Source organism: Monodon monoceros, unplaced genomic scaffold (assembly GCF_005190385.1).
Source record: "Monodon monoceros isolate NGI ecotype Baffin Bay Population unplaced genomic scaffold, NGI_Narwhal_1 Super_Scaffold_21, whole genome shotgun sequence".
Taxonomy (NCBI): domain Eukaryota; kingdom Metazoa; phylum Chordata; class Mammalia; order Artiodactyla; family Monodontidae; genus Monodon; species Monodon monoceros.
Genome location: NW_021703778.1, coordinates 45201455 through 45222176, shown reverse-complemented (window position 1 = coordinate 45222176; position 20722 = coordinate 45201455).

The following is a 20722-nucleotide window of genomic DNA, read 5'->3' as shown; positions in this document are numbered from 1 at the left end:
TTTTTAATGTATATAATGAGAGTTTCATTTTTTCATTATAAATCTTTTTTACGTTTTATCTTTGTCTTATTGAACTGTCTAGTACTGCTAGAACAGTGTTGAATAGTAATGTGCATAACAGATATCGCTGGTGCAATCTTAGGATCTCAGGGGAATAGCTTTTAATATTTCATGACTTACTGAAATTTGCTATGGATTTTTATGGAAACACTTTTTTCAGATGTACCAACTTCTAATCTCAGATCTCATGCCTAATTGGAGTTTTTAATCATGAAGGTATACTGAATTTTATCAAATGCAGAATTTTATCAAACATGAGATGTTAATATTTTCCTCTTACTTATGTTAATGTGTAGAATTGCATTGATGGGTTCCTTAATTAACACAACCTTGAATTTCTGGAATAAAACCAACATTGTGTGATACATCATCTTTTTTAATATATGAATGAATTCCATTTGAAAATATTTTATTAGAATTTTATATCTGTTTAAGAGAACAATTCATCTATAATTTGTTTTTCTTGTGTCATGCTTGGTTATCAAAATTAAGCAGGCCTAATAAAACAAATTGAGAAATGTTCCCATTTTCTAATTATCTTTAAGAATTTATGTAAGAATGTTGTTATTTGTATTTCATTAGAGAATTTGCTAGAGAAACCATCTGGGTCTGAATTTTGCAAAAGGAAGATTTTTAATTATAATTTTAATTTAGATAAAGATATCATAGTACTGAGATTTTCTATTTCTTTTTGTGTTAGTTTAAGAGGGTTGTGTTTTACTAGTAATTTGTAGATTTCTTCTAAATTCTCTAATTAACTGACATAAAGTTGGATGTAATATCCTTTTATTATCTTGGTTATGTTTGTAGTATCTGTAGTGTTTCCCACTTTGTCTTTCCTAATATTTGTAACTTGTACCTTCTCTCTTTTTTGTTCTTAATTAGTCTTTCTAGCAGTTTATTAGTTTTTAAAATCTTTTCAAATAACGAACATCTGACTTAGTGATATTGTTTTCTTTTATATATTTATTTTATTAACTTTCTTATATTTTCCCTTTTATTTATTTTGGTACAATTTACTGTTTGGTTTCTAAATTTTTAAGATAGAGACATAGATTGTTGATTTGTAGCCTTAGTTCTTTCTGGAAAACACACACACATACATACACACCCACAGAGGCCCTGAATGATGACTTTTTCATTAGTGAACCTTCCATATTTTTCTCTTCTAGTCAGAGAGGATGAGGAATTGATCACTTTAATCAAATCAGAGACTACGCTAAATTGAGATGGGGTTGGAATTTTGTTAAGATTTAGTTTACCTTTGGTTCATTTATGTTCCTAGAGTATGATCCTTGAAAGACTGGCAATCTCTGCACTTCTCATATTTGTGGCTTGATGTCTTTAATCATTTGGGGGTAATTCATAGCAATGATCAGTTCAGATATAGCTTCTGCCCTATTTTTTCTCTCTGTTTTATGGAATCTTCCATTTTAAGTAGACTGCAACTTTTCACTGTATCTGATATGTCTCTTACGCTTTTTCCTCGCCCTCCATCATTTTCCATTCTATTTCCTCTCCATGCTTCAGTGTGGATATTTTCTACAAATCTAAATACTGATTCTCTTTTCAACTGTGTCCAATCTGCTTTTAAACCCATCTGTTGAGTTCTAAAGTTCAGAAAAATTGTATTTTTTAACATCCAGAATTGCCATTCATTTTTTAAAATAAGTTTTGATCCTTTAGACCACTTCTCCACCTTTAGAACATTTTTCCACCTTTAGAATATTTCTATCTGACAGAACATCTTATTTTCAGGTATTTTACAGTCTATAGCTGATAATTCCAGTATCTGTATCATTTGTGTGTATTCCTTTTTTTTTAATTGGGGTATAGTTACTTTACAATGTTGTGTTAGTTTCTGCTGTACAGTGAAGGGAATCAGCTATATGTATACATATATCCCATCCTTTTTGGATTTCCTTCCCAATTAGGTAACCACAGAGCACTAAGTGGAGTTCCCTGTGCTCTACAGCAGGATACAAAATTAATGCACAGAAATCTCTTGCATTCCTATACAATAACAATGAAAGATCAGAAAGAGAAATTAAGGAAACACTCTCATTTACCACTGCAACAAAAAGAATAAATTACCTGGGAATAAACCTACCTAAGTAAGCAAAAGACTTGTACTCAAAAAACTATAAGATACTGATGAAAGAAATCAAAGATGATACAAACAGGTGGAGAGATATACCACGTTCTTGGATTGGAAGAATCAATATTGTGTAAATGACCATTTGAGTCTATTCCGCTGGTAACTTTTTTTTTAAAAAATACATTTATTTATTTATTTTTGGCTGTGTTAGGTCTTCGTTCCTGTGCGAGGGCTTTCTCCAGTTGTGGTGAGCGGGGGCCACTCTTCACTGCGGTGCGCAGGCCTCTCACTGTCACGGCCTCCCCCGTTGCGGAGCACAGGCTCCAGATGCGCAGGCTCAGTAGTTGTGCCTCACGGGCCTAGTTGCTCCGCGGCATGTGGGACCTTCCCAGACCAGGGCTCGAACCCGTGTCCCCTGCATTGGCAGGCAGAGTCTCAACCACTGGGCCACCAGGGAAGCCCCCCACTTGTAACTTTTTATTCTTGGTCATATTTCTTGGTGTGCTTGGTAAATATTTATTAAATTCCACGTTAGTGTACACAAAAACTTTAGAAACTATGGATGTTTTTCTTTTTCTAGTGAAAATCCATTGTATTTCCTGGCAGGCAGCTACTGGAGGAACAGATCATCTTATTCCGATAAGCTGTTTTGAGTCAAATTTTAAGACTTTTTAAGACTTGATCAACCCCTGATTTACCCCTAGTGCATGGGCTTAGTTCTTAGATGATTCGGTTAAGAGCCTGAGGTTATTTTTCAGGACCTTTTCTCCTTAGTGTGTCCTGACTCTAATTTTTATCTCCCCACTGCTGTGAAAATTTTATCAGCTTTTTAGCCACTTTTTGCCAGGCTTCCTGGCATTTTGCTTTATGCAACTTTAGAATTTGCAATTTCTTCATGGGGAAAACTGATACCAAGTATTAAACTCACTTTTCTCTATCTGACTTTCTTCTGGCATAATAGGCTTTTAAGTTCTGGATACCTTGGCAAGCCCAAACTTGACTTTTTGTCTGCAGCTATGTGAGATTGTTGCATGCTCTGCCAGTCGCATTTTAGCAGTGGCCTACTAGCTGGTCTCTCAGCTTCTTCTCTTGCATGGCTTACAAGCCAACAAATGCCCTGAGCAAAACTTTTGCTGTACAACATTGGGCTCATTGTAATGGGTTTTGCATTTCTCCAAAATCTTGGCTCCTCAAGTACTAGCTGGCTTGGCAGCTATCTGATTCCTCCAAACACAATATTTTTGGCATTTCATATATACATACCAGTTTTTCTTAATAGGAATTCTGGTCTGCCTTAAGTAACGCCATCATAGCTGGAAGCAGAAACTCTCAAATCTTTCACTTTTAAATTATGGAACATTTTATTTTTATTTTTCACCAGCTTTCTCCCCACCAATAATACTCATGTACTATGCTGTCTTTGTTTCTTAAATTATGCAAGGAACAAACATCTGATGGAACATTCGATAACATACCAGTGAGGATAAAAAGGTCAATAATATAAATAGAATTTTGAACATTTGAAAAAAATTAGAATGTCTTAGGCAAATACATGTCAGTATTTTGAGTTGACCACTTTTTTGCAGACTTAATAAAACTGCACACATTTTATACTAGTACCAAGATCATTCAAAAACCAAAAAGTTAAGTCAAAAAATGAGTAAATTTTCCCTTTGGGTTCTAGGAGACCTCTCATTATATATAATGTCATGACATACTGACTGGCAGAGTATCTGATGGATTGTCATTCATGACAGAATGACTTCAATTAAGCTGATAACAAGATGACATGTTCTGTAGTTGATATCCTACTTCTTGGTCTTGTCATTTTTTTTCTCACAGTAACACTGACTTTAAAAGGCCACATTCTTGGTTATTTGGTGAGACTTTATTTTCTTCTATTTATTTTCAGAGTCAAAAGAAATGCTCAGGTTTCCCTGGTGGTGCAGTGGTTGAGAGTACGCCTGCCAATGCAGGGGACACGGGTTCGTGCCCCGGTCCGGGAAGATCCCTCATGCCGCGGAGCGGCTGGGCCTGTGAGCCATGGCCGCTGAGCCTGCGCGTCTGGAGCCTGTGCTCCGCAACAGGAGAGGCCATAACAGTGAGGGCCCGCATACCACAAAAAAAAAAAAAAAAAAAAAAAAGAAATGCTCATCAATATTTCCAAATGAAAGCTTAGGAAACCCTTTTTGAAGAGGATTTTCCTGTAATCTGGACCCTATAAGCACCATGTTATCTGCCTAACAGCCCCCCTTCTCTAAACACACACACACACACACACACACACACACATACACACACGCATGTGTGCTTCGTCCTCTCTCTCTTCCTCTTCCTTTCCCTTTCTCTTTCTGCTGTTTCCCAAATGATGGTCTCAGATGAAAGAATGACAAAACTTCTTTTTAAAAAGTTATAGCTGAATGTTGTTTGATGGCACTCAAAATCCTTCCTACTTAATTCCTAACCTTAAAATTCATCTGTGATTAAGCCTACCCAATGCTGACAGTTCCTTTATCTTTTTTTTTTTTAATTGGGATATAGTTGATTTACAATACTGTGCTTCAGATGTACAGCAGAGAAAGTTCCCTTATCTTGAAGTCCACTGTCACCTTCTTGAATTCTGCTTTGGCTCTATTTTGCATCTGTAGATAGCATCTTTGGGACCATTCTTTCCACTGTGATTTGTTTTCCCCACATGAGTTGACTTAGGTCAGGCTCCTAGAAGCAGAGTCTAAGCCTAAGGTAGGGATTTGGATGGATAATATTTGACTGAGGGAGTATTCTGTAGACAAAAGAAAACACTACACAGTAGAGAATGAAGCAAGATGGGGAAAGGGAAAGAACCAAGCAAGAACATTGTCTCAAAGAATGTCTTGCCTTGGTTTAATCTACTGGGTTCTCTGGAGTGTAAATTCTACTGCAGAGTTGTTCCCTTTAAGGCAAGGGGACTGGGTTTTTGAGCCAGTTACCATTCAGTTATTGTCTATGAGACACTCCTCCAGAGAGGCTTGTGTAACTTCCCTTGTGAGACAGCTCCAGAAGACTGAGGGAAATTCTGTGGGTAGGTGGATAACCATGGACCCTTGGTAGCCAACATTAATGGCAACTGACAAGACATTCAAACAGTCTACCCTGCAAGCCAGGTGATGTTAAGCTATGTCACTCCTCTGCTTAGAGCCTTTCCTATTTAGAATAAAACAGAAACCTCTTATAACGGCTCCTACGCCCTACTCACATGCCCTGTGTGGTCTGGCTCCTTTACCTCTCAAACTCCATCTTGTACAACTCTTGCCTTCATGTATTCTCTTAGTAGTAAATCTTCATTGAGTTTGTACTTAGTGCCATGCACTTTTCTGGCATGGAGAATACAGCTGTGAACAAAGCAAGGTCCTTACAGCCAGAGGGCTTCTCTGTTTTTTTTGTTTTGTTTTTTTTTTTTAAGTCACCTCATTTGAGCCACCCATGCCTCCTTTTTCCTTCAGAAAACAAGAGGAATTGGAACTTAAGTCTACCTGGTGGATGTCACGGTAGACTCCTTCCCAGTCTCATCCCAGATGTTATCTCCTCATAGATGATATCCTTCCTGACCCTATCTAAACTGCAAACCCACCTTAGTTAACTTGAGTTGCTATGATAAAATACGGCAGGCTAGTGATTTAAACAACAGACATTTATTTCTCACATTTCTGAGGCTGGAAAGTCCTAGATCAGCACTTGGATTGTCTGACTCACTTCTGGCGAGAGCTTTCTCCCTGGCTTGCAGACTGCCATCTTCTCCCTGTGTGCTGACATGGCCTTTCCTCTCTCTCCCTCTTCTTCTTCTAAGGCTACTAATTCCACCATGAGGGGCTCACTCTCATGACCTAATCCAGACCTCAGTACCTCCCAAAGCCCTCACTTCAAGCACCATCACATTGAGGGTTAGGGTTTCAACATAAAAATTTTGGAGGGGCACAAATATTCAGTCCATAACACCAGCTTTTTTCAGATATTTTCTATTAGTTGTTTACTTTAGTCATACTAATCTCAATGTACAATTTTTATTTAATCATTAATTTTATTTACTGATGGGCTGTCTCTAGGCTGTATGTTAGCTCTGAAAGAACATACGCCTGACTTTCTTTTTAACTAAGATAATGTCCAGTTACTGGGAAATCCCTGGATGCTTAGAAGGTGATGGAGAAATTGGTGATAGTAACCATCTAAGTGAAGGAATGTAGTTTAACAGGTAGTTTGGATGTTTAAAATTTTTGATTAGCTTAAATCTTAGTAGTGTCAATCTTAATGGTACAGTTGGTATCATTACTCTACCTCCCTCAAAGCACTGCATACAAAATTCACCTTAATAGTCCCAATTTTGATTAATTGAATTTGCCTTCTTCAATTGGATAATCCAGTACCAAAAGTCAGAATAACAGAAAAGTTACTGCTACCAGTAACAGAAGTTGGAAGTATTTTTGATGTACTGTGGTGCCCAAGGGGAGTGAGCCGTATAAACTCCTGTTCACTACAATTACTGTCTGTCACAATTAGAAATGAGAAGTTTCTTAATTTCAGTGTGCAAAGAGGTTACAAAAAAGATGATGCCTGGAATGAGTTCTCAATCCTGCCACAAGTAATGAACACAGAACTGGTGGTCAAGGACCCTTTATCCCCATTTATAAAGAAGCTAGCAACCATCGTGGCAGGCTGGGGGAAGAATCGGCTGCTCACATTGGCTCTTATTTGGGAGACTAGAACTTTGGATGCATACTTTGATTGGCACAGACTGAGGATGAGGAAAATTCATACGGCAGGTAGAAATTGGGGAGCGAGGCATGGTTTCATCATCCCATACCTCACTGACTCCCTCCATCTCCAAAGCAGCTTCTTTTGGAAGGGAGCATTTCCTTGATATATTATGTGAACATACCTTTAAGGATAAAATGCTACTGAGGGTACAGCCTATGCTCAGTGTCCTGGGGGCCTCTAGAGGAAGGAAGCTGGGGGTAGGGAGAAATCATGGAAAGAGAGAAGGGAGAAAACCCTGCTGAGTTTAATCTGAACAGTGTATCCATCACCGAATATGATACAAATCAGCCATTACTGGATCATGCAAAAGCAACTCTCCTACCTGCGATCCCTTCTTTGCTTTCTAAACCTCTTTTCAGCTCAGCCTAATGAATTGTCAGAACTGTCAGACAGCTCTAAGGAATGACAAATGTCTATGATTTGCTGCTGCTGCCGCTATTTTGCTAGAAACACCTGATGTATGTAGTCTTGCATTCTTCAGTTTCAAATTAGAGACTTGGAAAACAAAATCAACCTTGATAAATATAGCAATTTTTCCCCTGTTCTGTAAGCTGAACTGAATGGATATTTTTAAAGATAAAGAACTCTCTTTTGTTCTTATAATATGTACATGGCACAGGGTAAATCTCAAACAAAGAGCCAATACCCCAGTGATGGGGGGAAGGGTGATCGCCAATTCATGAATTAGAGTTCTGTTCACATCACTATTGTCAAGATTAATCATCTGTTCCTTTTAAGTAAGTTGTGCTGCCTTGATTAACGCTGTTAGGGACCATAAGGAACTGGAAACCTTAGATTTGCCGTAGCAGACATCCAAGACTGGCTACCACTTCATAAGATCATTGGTGATATTTACCTACAGCTAAAGAAATGGGACCAATTTTCAAAGTTTATTTGATGCCTTAAGAAGGGAAAGAAATAGCTTTACTAATAAATAAGTTCCTCTAAAGAGGTGAAAAGGATTCTAGACACTGAATATTAGACTTGTTTCGCACAAAGATAACAGCTGAGGCTTTCATGGGGTAATATATATATATACATATATATTTAAATCTTCAAATAACTGGAAATTTAGTGCAAATTTGGATATGTTGGAATAAATTTAATATTTTAATTGTGGATATTCCTCCCTAGACACACCATTACATTTTATGCATATGCACATATTCTGATTATGGAGTTGTAAAACTGAAATTTTATAATAGCTCCTTCTAGCCTAGTAGCTCAACCTTTCTTCCCCCCCATGCAATGATTTCACATTCACTGGAATAGGTAGAAAGATTTACAATACTTGCAGAGATCAAAATATCACTAAATAAAAATCCATTTTAGCTTGGCAGTCATACTGGGACCCTGAGTAAAAAATCCCAATTATAAAATGTTACAATTCTATCCAGTAAAATCACTTCTACTCCTTCCTATAACTATTGCAATAAGATGAGCGGTGTCAATTCCTCAATTCCATGCTTCCATTTACAGTCTTCTCTTTTGGGTTATCTTCTAAAAGAAATTTCACAGAGCCAACATTTACTAACGATGAGGAGGGAGGCCTAGAGATGTTAATTTGTAAGGTTACAAGTGAGAACATTCTACTTTCAATGCTCTAGGTCCTTCTGCAATGCGTGGCTGTCTGAGCAGGGGCCTAACAAGTCAGTGAGGGGACACATGCCCCCATGGTACAAAATAGAAGCTCCATCACTACGTAGATAACTTGGGTCATGCTAGTTTGTCTATATTAATCAGTAGATAGTGGATAATGGAAGGGCAATTTGTTTCAGCATGCATGAAAAATAGAGCACAGGTTTTAGATTCAGAAAGATTAGTATCCTCAAATGAACCTATCTGCGAAACAGAAACAGAATCAGGGACATAGAGAATAGCCTGGTGGTTGCCAAGTGGGAGGGGGTAGGAGAGGGATGGATTGGGAGTTTGGGATTAGCAGATGCAAACTGGTATATATAGAGTGGATAAACAACAAGGTCCTACTGTATAGCACAAGGAACTATATTCAATACCCTGTGATAAACCATAATGGAAAAGAATATGAAAAAGAATGTGTATGTGTGTATATATATATATATAACTGAGTCACTTTTCTGTACAGCAGTAATTAACACATTGTAATTCAACTATACTTCAATTTAAAAAATGAAATAAAATAAAGAAGTAAAGAAAGTCTGGCGTCCTCTTTCTTTTACTGTGAACTTTGGGTAGGTCCTGTAGGGATGGATGAACAGATACTTATACCATGGCCTTACATGCTAATAACGACCCTCCTTGTCAGAGGTTTTTGTTTTCTAAGTAGTAGATTTTTGGATCTTTAAAAAATAAAAATCTAACTTCTCACTTCAATATCCTATTTCTCTAGAAGACATTCAGATTCACTTGTTGGTGACAATTCTCTAGTTGAAAACTTTTGCACTTGAACTGACAAGTGATCCTTCTAAGAGCTTTCCTCTTCAGCACTGAAGACTCTCAATCCCTTAGAGAGAAAAGAGAGGAACTGTATTTCTCTACATAATAATGTGAAAGGAGGTGGAAAAGGAAGAAAAGATTAATGCCTGGAGAAATAGGGAGGCCACAATGATAATACTCGATAACCGTATACAATTTTATGCTTTCAAGCATTATTTGGACTGGATAAAGAACTTCATATTTGTAAAATGCTTTATAATGGCTAACTAGATAGTTTTTTCCCAATAACCCTTTGAAATATTCTAGTATGATGACCTCCATCTCACAAGAGAGGATGCTGTGATACAAGGAGATTAAATGATCTATTCAGGGGAAAGTGCTTTTGAGCTTCCATGGAGGGCATCAAAGAAATAGTGAGCTTGGTTCATTCATTCCCCAGGGCCCTGTTCACTTCCTGATAGCAAGTTAAGTGCTAGAATGGGGAGTAGGAGGTGGTAGTGGTGGATTAAACTCTTTGAGTCAACAACAGTACTTTTAAAAGCTGAATAACTACAATGAGTACATGATTCTTCACCTCTTTTCCCCAAGGGGATTCTGGGCTGGGCTTGCTGGTTAATTGGAGAAGACCAACGAGGTCAAATGGATATAGGTGCTTTCTTTTCACAGCACACATCACACGTGACCTCATTCACAAAGGTTAGCAGGGCTCTAGTATACACCTATATCACCATGACTGAAAAAATACGTCAAATAAACTTTTTATATTATTTTCATAGATAAAAGGAAGACTGATTCCTGAATTTGAGGTATTTTAAGTCTCATTTTAGACTAATAATAATAATAATGTTCTTGTTACATAAAATTTTCAACTATTAATTCAAAATATGGAAAACTGTAGGGGAATTTACCTTTTATTTCACGTCCATTTTTCTTTCTTTAACCTCTCCCTAACCTCACTACAGGTTCCCTTCATCTCCTCAGATTGATGATTAAAATAATGGGTAACTGAGCTGAAAAGGGGAGAAGAGTGTCAGTAGGATTAAAGAAACCCAGTTAAAAAAAAAAAAAATCAGGTTTGGTCTCCAAGATTGCAGCAAGAACAAAATAACAAAGTTCAGAATTTGGGCAATGGATTTGGAAGTATTGAACAAGAAAGAACCAAATGGATTTGTTCTTTCAGGGTACAGCATATGAGACAGGCCATGTTTTAAATGCTGGGGCAAGTCCAGACCAGTTCATAACACAGCCGCATTATACAAGAATGAGGAAGATGGGACTGAACACAAGCAGAATGATAGAGGGACTCGGGGAGCTGAGATTGTCACAAGGGATGGGCAAATGGTGTGGATAAAATAAGAACCAAACTGAACTTTCACCTGAGCCGAAGTGAAATCAAACTCTTTTAAGGGAAAATAATTTCTGAACATTGTATCATTTCTTTTCTCATCACATTATGTTTCATTTTTGTCCCCTTTGATATCAAGAAAATCCCAGCAATATGAGAAGATGAGAAGACAAAGAAATGACAAGACCTCTTCTAGCTTTATTACCCTATTAGAAAAAAGTAAAAGCCCAGTGCTGCTAGAAATAACACTGATGCCCAAATATATGTGTATATGATATAAATACAGATATGTGTATATTTCCTAGCTAGATGGATACATAGACTGATTATAGATATAGATAGAGCTATAGTCGTGAAAATTCCAGCAACCATGAGGGTAAATGTACTAAATTACACCCATGCTCAAATTCCCACTTTCCCATCTTCTGGACTTCAATCATCTCTACACACACACTTTGGCAGATAAAACACTCCAGCGCCTTCCTTTTCTAGCTATGGTGGCAGAGCCCTTAGTTTATGAAACCATCCTAAGGCAGTCTGTGTCAGATGGCTGGTGAATGGGCACTGCTTCTGATGTATGGCTGTTGAAGAGTCCAATCATCACGCATCTGCTGACAACAGGCCTTCCACTCCTTTGTCTTGGTGCAGCATCACACTCTTCTCCCCTTTTCAGCTCAGTGACCCATTATTTTAACCGTCAGTCTGAGGAGATGATTGTTCTCCTCACCCTCAAGGAGGAGGGTGATTAAACATTGATGCTTAGGAAATGATGGCCTCTGCCCCTGACATCCCTCCCCCTTATTCTGGTAACTGCGCTAGAGGGCAGAACCTCTGAGGTCCCATCTCCTCTTTGTGCCCAGCACCTACTACACAAGATCTACAGACGCGGGCTATGCAGAGTGGCATGTTTCACTTTCAAACTTCCTTTCCTCCACCTCCCCAAGGGAAAGTCATTGCTGCTGCTTTCCAAGGCACGGTTCAGAGGTGCCCAGCAATCATGAGTCAGTCTATTTGGCCACTCAGCTCACCTGTGAATTAAAACCAGAAGATTGAGATGAAATAAAAAGGAAAGTTCAAGGGACATCAGTTGCTTTGGGTCCCCCTTCTCTTCAGTTCCACCTATGAAAATAATACTAAGACAACCATAACTGCAAGTACCACTGTGTGTGAAGGAAGTCACATTTTCTATCTTAGAAAGCACCATTTAGAGATGAAACTGATGTCAGAGAAAAGAGTGCCCGGGGCCCCTTACTAATCATCTTTGCAGGGACAGCTGGGGAGTGCACACTTGGAGGACACACCCTGCTCCCTGGGCTTCACCTGACTGCATTGCACACTGATGGGAAAGGTAGACCTTTGTGTAGCCTTTTAACATTATTGTTAAAATTGGTAAATAGCAGCCTGTAGGTAAAGAGCTGATGCTCTGGAATTTAAATTCCAATAGCCCTATGATTAGGGAGTTTTCTGGGTTTTGAAAAGACACATTTGAATAGTACAGTCTACTTTAAAATCAGCACAACAAGAGCTCTGCTTTTCTTCTACTTGCTTCTTTTATTTGGTCATCATTCAAGCAATGATGCTTTTGCTAGGGACTCCCATAGACAAACTGGAAGCACAAGCTGGTGGAGGGTACTGGATTGCCTATCACCTGTATGCACTGGCCCATAATCACCTAGCACACCTGGGTTTAGTTCATGTCAAGTTGCAATGAAAAAAATTTTCATAATATTCTTGTCATATTGCCAGAGTAAATGGGTGACCACGAGCAATACAGAAAGTTTGAGCATCTTATCCAGATTGCTAAATGAGGCTGGGAATAGGGGGCATAGGGGGCATGATGACTTGAAAATAAACTGAAAGCACACTCTTTATCATTGCAACATCATTGATGAATTTTTTGTATTTATTCATTCACTGTATTCATTCATCAAACATTTTGTTATGGGTTGAATTATGTCCCCCCTAAATTCATATGTTTAGTCCTAAACCCCAGGACCTCAGAATCTGACCTTATTTGGAGATTGGGTCTTTACAGATGTAATCAAGTTAAAATTAGGTCATTAGGATGGATCCTAATCTAAAATGACTAATGTCTTTATAAAAAAGGAAATTTGGATACAGAAATGTACCTTAAAAAAAAGACAATGTAAAGAGACATAGTGAGAAGACAGCCATCTGTAAACCAAGGAAATGTCTGTAACAAATCATTCCTTCACAGCCCTGAGAGGGAACCAACCCTGCCAATGCCTTGATCTTGGACTTCCAGCCTCCAGAACTGGGAGGCAATACATTTCTGTTAGGTCACCTAGTCTTTGGTACTTTATTACAGCAGTCCTAACAAACTAACACACATTTATTAGGATTCTATCGTGTACCAGGCACCTTAAAATAAATCACGTTTAATCTTCCCAATAACTCAGTAAGCTTTTCTTCTACACCTGAGGAAACTGAGAGTTACCAGTTAAACAGCTTGCTCAAATCACCGTTTTTATCTTCACTGGGGTGCAACCTCAGACCTGCTTGACTTTAAAGTTTGTATGGAGCTCCTGGTGACAGGGAAAGCAGTATTCTCTAACGTGCATTTATATCCTTAGGGTTTGGGTTAAATCCATAAATCTATGTATCCATATATAGTTGTACATGTGTCTTTATCTATGTGAGTGTGCTAGCACATAGACAGTGAACAAGTTGACCAGGGGTCTTCCTAAATCCTCTTGGGGGTACAGTTCATAAACAGTGGCGATTCATAGACCCATTCCATGTGCAAAACTGAGGACAGTGTCGAGAAAACTGGTCAAAGATGTTAAGGAAGAAGGATGATTGTCATTTACTGGGATCTGCTTCTCCAAAGGCATTTGGGCCACTAGTAAAACCCTAGATCGTACCTCAGGAGCAGAGAAAGGACTCAGAATTGCTTCGCGGTAATCGCTGACTTCCATTATCGCATTAGCAGATAGATAATAGCCAGGTCTTCCAGGATTTAACCATATGAAACCCCCTTAAGTGGCCCGAACCTCATGCTCTATCATCGCTCGCTATTGTCACAGAAATAATCATGCAGATTCAGCAGTGAAGGAACATCTCTGGTAGAACAGAGTTCATGCATGACATATGATGTATCTCTTCAAAGGGACAGATACATCTTTCTTACTGCCACCACGCAGCCGCTCTCCTCTTGCTGTCCCTCCCATCCAACTCACCGCAAATAAATGTGAGTACTGCAGTGCTCACAGTAATTCCTTCATTTTTAAACACATAATGGAAATGTATAACTAGTCCTCATAAAAATTTATATCTCAATCCGTCCCTTTAATTTATAACAGGCCCTGTAGGCGGTTATTATTCAAACATTAATAAAATGCCTATGGATCACCAAAAGCAAGCGTCTCCAAGTTCGCTTCTCTCTATATTTGTACATATATAAAACTAGATTAGTGTTAACGTCACTTCTGCCCCTAACAACAATTATGCCTTTAATAAGAGAGGGCCTCATGATGTATTATCTTAATCATGTTAGGAATTCGGGCTCCCGTCATGAAACCAAAGTTGAATTTTTCATGCCCTTTGCAATAATTGTTACTCTTAATGCCCTATATGTTTGGATTCTGCAGTTATGCAAATGCTCCCTTTCTATAAATTTTAGATTTATCTCCATTTGTCATTGTATGCATTCTCATATAAGGTGATTGGTTTTTTTCCCCTCAAATATGATTAAAACCCATTTCAATTATTTATACTGGGCGGGGAAATAAAATAAAAGTAGATGGGGTTTTCCTCTACTGCAGGGTTAATTATATGACTTTTAAAATGTTAATAAATTTAACACAGGTCCAAACCTCTCCTGAATTTTTAAAAATAGTTGTCTTGAAAAAAGACTTCATTGAAGCTAGAAAAGAAAATAAGAAGCATGTAGCTTTTATTTTCATTAAGCAGCTGAAATGTTCAACTCCGAATGTTCGGTAAAAGATTTTTTCAGTCTCATGATCCTGCAGTTCAGCTCTTGTTCTTATGTTTGCCCAGAAGCCTTACAACCTTGTAGCATGTGTTTTTCTGAATTAAAGAATAAATAAATAAATAGCTGACCTGTTTTCTCCTCTAAACTTGAGTCATACATTTCAAACACTGCCTGATGCTTTGTAGCAATGTGGTTTTGTAGGAGGCAGGACTATACCCATAGAACAATGCTGCTATAGATGAAAGTCTTGTTCTAACATTTTATTTCCATGACATATTTTCTGATATTAGCAGCAGGTCATAGTCAGTGCTTCACAAACACTGGCTTAGAGAGATAACCATTCATACTGTGAGAAATCTGAGGCTTCTTTGTGGTATGTGCTCGTAAGAAAAGTTTGTTTTCTAATAAGTTACATTTCTTCCCATCCATCTCTCTCCCCAGCCATTTGAAAGTACCATGGGGAAAATAGATGCGAGGTTTCCAGTGGACCAAGAAAAATCTTTAGTAAGGCCCTTGACTTCAGTACATTATCCAATTTCCCACAGATTTTATCATGACTATTGATTTTTCACCTCTGTGATCCCCTTTCAATAAATTCACAGCAACAAAGCTAATATCACAGGTTGGTTCTGGTTAAATGTTAGTCGTTATTGCTAATGAGATCTTGTACCTTTAAAAAGCTAACTGTGCTTCGGTCCCTTTATATCCTGCAACTCTAATGGTCTCTCCACTAATTGGTTCTGTGTAAATGAAACAAGCTGAAAAATACTGTGGCATCAATAAATATTAATAAGTTATTGTTTGTTTTCTTTACCTTGCTTATGAATTCATACAAAGACAGTGCTAAGACATTAACTCCAGTCTATTAATTGCCACCTGATAATTGCCACCTGATACTTTTCTCCTGGATAATTAGGTACCCATTAGTTCTAATCAAGTAGTTACTTAATTATTGCAGTAATTAGTCTAATGGACTAGCAAATTGAAGCTTTATCACTTTTGGATACTTAATGTTCCTGACAGAGTACTTCACAAGTCTCAGGGTTCCCGATTCAGCAACCTGTCATCTAAGAACCCCTCCTCCACTCCCACCCTCCACCCATTATCCTGCCATCCACTTTCCCTGACATTGTTTGGAGCCTTCCAAGAGGCATCCTAAACCCAAACCCAGATTTCTTCTGCAAGTGCCCTTCCTGGTGAAACTTCATAGAAACATGATGCTTTATCTTCTGATGGGCAACTGCGCATTGAATGGTCCAACGTCTGGACAACATGAATTATCAGCCAACGTAGAGAAACCATTCAAAGAAAATGCAGAGGGACTGCAAAATATGCCGATAAAGGGAAAGCCTTGTTTAGGAATGCTAGGGATCTAATTAATAATAGGATGGCATATCTTTCCCACTGAACAGAAAGAGGATGCATAACAAGCAGAGCATTCCAAAAAATTATAATTTGTTTATACAGGAACCGAAAGAAGCCATAAGTACAAATAAAATTCAGAGGACCAACTAAAGGTAGCCCTGAAAAGTGACAAACTTGCTTATTGCATAACAAAGAGCCTCCTTTGTTATGGAATTTTGACAGACATCGACTTTACTGTTTACCTTCTCAGTAGAATGCACTCCACATTGCCCAGACATTCTAGAAAATTCCTTCACTGAGTGTGCATCTTCATTTCCAAAGCCAATCATGACTTACCTTCTCCAGTATCCTCTCCTAGAAGGTCACATGGCAGCTCTATTTTAGGTGCCCTCTTTTTTCACTGTACAATATTTTCCATTCTTTTTGGTTTGTGTCACCTCCTCTGCCAATCTCTCTATGTTGGTGGCTCTCTAGGGCTGTGTCCTGAACTTTATTTATGTATGTATGTATGTATTTATGTAGATAGGTAGGCAGTTATTTGTTAATTTAAATTTATGTCCTCTCATTAGGTAATCATAACTCTGTCAGTAGCCTACCAACAAGATTCCATCACTTTCTGGCTTAAAATTCTTTCAAAGGTTTGCACTGCACTCACAATACCCTCCAGACTTCTGGCCCAGGAGGTCGTGCCTCATTTGGTCCCTGTTCCCTCTCGGATTCTCTGTGTATCTGCTTTCTTCCTCACTTGGGACCTGCCAGCCACTTGGCCTTTTCTAGTCTTTGTTCACACCTACATTGTTTCTGCCTCAGGACCTTTTCACTTGCTGTTTTCTCTACATTTGGAAAGCTTTTCCCAGCTCTTCTCATGCCTGGTTCTTTCTTGTTTTGGTCCTAATGCAAGTGTCACCTCAAAGAAGACTTCCTTCAATATCCTGTCTAAAAACACCTCCCCAAGTAAATCTCTAAGTCATAACTCTGATTATTTCCTTTATAGCACCTAACCACAACTGCCACCTTCCCCACTGGAACCAAACCACATGGAAACAGAGACCTTGCCTGTTTCATTTGCCACAATGATCCCCCAACATCAGCAAATCTAGCACCAAGTAGGCACAAAATACATATTTTTTTTTATTTATCAGTAAATGAATGAATGAAAGAGGAAAGTTATTCTTCAATTCTAAGATGTGGATTAAAGATGTTTCCTTGGAAATTCTTCCTGTTGAGAGTAACCTTGTGATCTTGTTAGATTCTGATTTCAAATGAAACTTTTAAATTTCATTTATTTCCACCCAATCCAGTCCTCTGAGTCCTACTGTGTAAAATACTATGGAGTGTACAGAGGCGGAAAAAAAGATAGGACGCCATGGTTAACAATCTGGAGTCAGAGAGCTCTGCTTTCACATCCCAGCTTTCCTGGTCATGGACCTCAGGACTTGCTTTCTTCATCTTTAGAGCAAAAATAATACCAGTACCTAACTTAGGGAGCCTATGTGAGTATTTTTTGAGATAATAAATATAAAAGTCTTATTAAGTGTGTGACAACTAGTAAACGCTCCCTAAAAATAGTATCACTTTGTAAAGATGGCTCCTGTGTTCCAGAGGCTCAAACTGAGGCAGGAGATAGATGGGCCCCAGGCTGAGCAGCTGGAGTTTGTCCCTTGTGGACAGATACTCCAAAATAGCAGGTGGGAGGAGAAGCTAAGCCCTGCCCAGGTAAGAGGTAAAAGACCACATATTCCTCATTCTCGAAGTCAAGGAGACCTTCCAGACTACACATGCGCAGAAAGGCTCCTCAAGGGTCAAAAAGGGAGGGGGTGCCACCCCATAGTAAATGATGTCAACCTACCCATAGGCCTCTTTGATAGAATCCATCTTGGCTGAGAGATGCACGCACACACAGGAGGACCCTGAGATAAACAAAATACGGACTCAGAGCCAGGCAAAGCAAGATGATTGGCCAAAGGAAACCCAGAAGAAGTGCCCCATATAAGTGATTCAAACTACCACGAGGGCATGACTCTCTCTGAGGCCGTCCGTTTGTCTATCCACACATATTCTTTTTCCTCCTAATAAACACTTTACTTGTTTCACTACTTTCCATCTCTATGTGGAAATTCATTTCTACACAGTTGATGGGCCAGGGCCTTGTCACTGGCCACTGGTCCCTTGTGGTCTAGTGGGTAGGATTCAACACTCTCACTGCAATGGCCTGACCTCAGTCTCTGGCCAGGAACCAAATCCTGCTTCAAGCAGCTGCAGACCAAGGCCACCAGAGATCAATACCATTGTATCCAACTCCCTTTTCAGAACTTAGCATGTCACCTACCTTGGTGAGCTCAGTGATTGAGGGCTCACCAGAGTTGCTTCTCTACATCTGCATTTGGACCCATTTTGCTTGTAGATGCGCCAGAGATTTGCTTCTGTAGGTTTCTTGTTGCTTGGTCTCCACTGGCATTCAATATCCCTTTGTGTGAAAAACCATATCATAAGGTAAAATTTACAGAGATTTGAAAGAAGAGGACTATGTTGGCTCTTTCCTTTTTTTCTCTGCCCAGCTGCCTAATGGAAAGCCTAATGGGCATAGTGCTAGGAAAACAGAAGTGATCTAACCCTGGCTTGATGAGAAATGAGAAGGCCTGGGAGTGTCAATCTCAGTGGAGGTCCTGCAGCTTTGTCCCAGGAAAGGTACCATTCACCATGTCACCACGCTAAACCTGGACTTTGTCTCATACATCAATTTGACTTGGACTCTTCGGTCCTCAAGTCAGGTTTGTATCTGAATTGATCACCGAGACTTTGACAAGTGTCATCTATAGTGCAATTCATGACATTTAAGGGCCTATTGACCTAGAAATTCCATTCCCATGTGGGAAACAAAATACCAATTTCATTTTAAAATGTGGTGCAATTGACAAATGCTCATATTAACCAAAATACCTAACAGGAGGTGAGAGATTAAGTGTTCTGAAATCTATTTATGCTATCTATTTAGTTTTACCACATCTTTATCTTCTACTAAACAAGAATATGTTTATTTAATATTAAGTGCATATTGGGAACTCCAACTTATTTTCCATTGCTGCTGTGGAGGTGTCTCAATTTTAGAAATTGTAAGAGTTTTAGAAAAGAAGTCCTGGTTGTATCAGATTCTTAAAAAAAAACCAGATAAGTAAATATTTAATGCATTATGGCAATTATTTGAATGAAAAAATGTATTTCTAATACTAATATATTTGCTAAGGTATATTAAGGGTTATATAAAGTAATATTAGTAAAAATAATATGTAGAACAAGTTTTCTGGAGGAAATAGGCAAAGACAGTCATGAATATAAACGATGCTGTAGAATCAACCTCAAGATGTAGTGGTTAAACACACACTTAATCTCAGTTTTATTATCTATAAAATGGGAAAATGAACACCTATCTCCCCTACCCACTTCGCAAACATGCTGTGAGGGTCAATTGGGTTAATACATATAGAATTATTTGGAAAATTAAAGATTTGTTTTACAGGAAAGCAAGAGATTATAAAGAATATAGCATACATTTTATTTTTCAAAAGAGAAATTTTTTGATCTCATACTTTATGAATTCAAAACAACTCAACATACCACACCTTTCCTACATAGTTTTAATGTGCAAAATTAGAGTACATGAACCAGAGAGTCTTCTAACCCGACTCTTGGTGCATGGCACCTAAATTGACAAAAACAGAGAGACTCTAAGACTACAGATGCAGTCAAAACAAAAAAAAATGGAACTTCATATATGTCTATATATATACACTACCACTCTCTCACTTTGTCCCAGCTTACCCTTTCCCCTCCCCGTGTCCTCAAGTCCATTCTCTAGTAGGTCTGCGTCTTTATTCCTGTATTGCCCCTAGGTTCTTCATGACCATTTTTTATATACACGACCAAATGTAAAATAGATAGCTAGTGGGAAGCAGTCACATAGCACAGGGAGATCAGCTCAGTGCTTTGTGACCACCTAGAGGGGTGGGATAGGGAGAGTGGGAGGGAGGGAGACGCAAGAGGGAGGGGATATGGGGATATACGTATATGTATAACTGATTCACTTTGTTATAAAGCAGAAACTAACACACCATTGTAAACCAATTATACTCCAATAAAAATGTTAAGAAAAAAATTACCAAAGAAAAAAAAAAGGGAATTTCAGTGAGGAAAGTCCCTGGACAAATTTAAATTTTTTGTCCTTGGTTCCAACTTGATGAAGTTCCATCACTGCTTCCCTGCCACCAATATTCTTTGGAGTAAAATAATAACAAGAAGTTAACCATCACTTTAATTGCTACTATTGGCAGACACCTGTTACATATCTTCAAGGTAGATATCACCCTTGAGAAGTTGGAGGTCAAGGAACTTAAGGTAGTTTCTCCAGGATCACATGGTGGTGCATAGCAGAGCTAGGATTCAGCCTCTGTCAGAACAGTGCACTCTTCTTTTGGTAGCTGCCCACCTCCTAAAAAGCCTGGTGCACTACTGAGTTTTTCTAAACCTTCTTTTGAGGAACGAGAATCAAGGCTTATATATCTTTGCCTCCCCCGTAGTTTTCCAGCAGAGTGCTTAGCACATGCTGAGTATTTGGGAGATGCTGACTATCCTTAATCCAGTGGCCATATCTAGCTGCACAATTTTCTGTTATGTTGCCTGAGAATAATCGGCTCTT